Raw genomic sequence first — 1833 nt, forward strand, 5'->3', positions numbered from 1 at the left:
GGACCCGGTGGCTTAAAACTCACGCCGGGCGCGTGTGCGTGCGTGCCCAAGATCCCGAGAGGAGAATGGAGGAGAAGGGATTGCGGCGTGACCATCCCCCCTGGGGGGTGATTTCTCGCTTTCTGTCTCTATGTCTCTCTCTGTCTGTCTGGCGAGCGCACGTGCCCTATAGCGAAAAAAAAAAAAAACATGAAGGAGTAAACTGTAACATAATATCCTAAATTGAATGAAATATTATACAACAAGCATTGAAGATTTTTAAAAACCAATAACTATAATCAGATTTTAAAAACTAAATAGAAAAGGATTTTAAGGACTCTCAAAATAAATCAGTGTGTGTTTGTCTCTCTGGTTAAATTAGAATAAATGAATGAATAAGTAAAATTAAATAATTATTTTTAAAAAGATGAATGAATCAGTAAGAGTTGATCAATTTTAGGAAATAGATTGAAGAAAAAGTTCAAACTGTCTTAGAAACAAAGAATTACAAGGTGCTCAAGAGAGGATATGTTCAAATAAAAGTTTAGTAAGAGACATTAAGAAAAACAGAAGGAAAAAGAAATAAGAAGTAAATAAAAGCAGAAAGTGTTTGAAATGGAAAGCAGACAAAGAAGACCTAACCTATGTATAATTGGAGTATGTGAAAGAGAAAAACAAAAGAATGGAATAGAAATAATATTTGGGGGGACCAGCAGTTAGCATAATGGCTATGTTGCTGAACTCCCATGTAGTCAATTGTGATTGGAGACCCGGACCTGGTGGCTTAAACTCACGCCAGGCATGTGTGCATGCGTGCCCAAGATCCTGAGAGGAGAATGGAGGAGAAGGGACTGTGGCGTGGCCATCCCCCATGGGGGGTGATTTCTTGCTTTCTGTCCCTCTTTCTGGCAAGCGCACGCACCCTATAGCAAAAACCTTTCCAAAAAAAAAAAGAGAGAAATAATATTTTGGGGAATATAATCCAAGAAACCCTTCTAGAAATAAGATAAATCTTAAATCAACATATTGAAAAGGCCCACTGTGTGCCTTGAAAAATTTATCTAGAATGATAATGATCAAGTCTGAGATGTTTCCTGGTACAACTTTTGGACTTTAATGATAAAGAAAAAAAAAAAAAAAAAGAACCTTCAGGCAAAAAGATTATATATGTATTCAGATAAAAAAAAAATTGGGGGCTCTTTTCCTTCCTGGCTGCTTTAGGATATACCGCCATCATGAGGGACACAGTAACTGTGTGAACCAGGAAATTCATGATCAACCGACTCCTTCAGAGGAAACGAATGGCCATTAATGTCCTTCACCCTGGGAAGACAACAGTACCTAAGACAGAAATTTGGGAAAAACTAGCAAAGATGTACATGACCACACCAGATGTCATCTTTGTGTTTGGGTTCAGAACCCATTTTGGTGGTGGCAAGACAACCGGCTTTGTCATGATTTATGATTCTTTGGATTATGAGAAGAAAAATGAACCCAAACATAGACTTGCAAGACATGGCCTTTATGAGAAGAAAAAGACGTCAAGAAAACAGTGAAAGGAACACAAGGACAGAGTGAAGAAAGTCAGGGAGACTACAAAGACCAATGTTGGTGCTGACCAAAGTGAGCTGGAGATTGGAGAGCAGTCGAAGGAGGAAAGATTCTGTAATGACTATCTGCGGTGACTGTGTGGATTTTTCATGAAAGGATTCATATACTAAAAATGTTTTTAAAAAAATTTTTTTGGGCTGACATAAGTCCTGCTGATAACACACAAAAACTGAGAAAACCATGAAGCAATGTTTTCAAGACACTTGAGGAAAGAGAATGCAAGCCAAAGATTGTATTTCCAGT

At 38.1% G+C, this 1833-nt stretch overlaps 1 pseudogene; it reads left to right on the forward strand.

The window, feature by feature from the left end:
• Positions 1–1250: 1250 nt before the first annotated feature.
• On the forward strand, positions 1251–1535 carry LOC106733680 (40S ribosomal protein S24 pseudogene; annotated as a pseudogene).
• The last annotated feature ends 298 nt before the right edge of the window (positions 1536–1833 follow it).

Source organism: Tupaia chinensis, unplaced genomic scaffold (assembly GCF_000334495.1).
Source record: "Tupaia chinensis unplaced genomic scaffold, TupChi_1.0 Scaffold144346_1, whole genome shotgun sequence".
NCBI classification, from domain to species: Eukaryota; Metazoa; Chordata; class Mammalia; order Scandentia; family Tupaiidae; genus Tupaia; species Tupaia belangeri.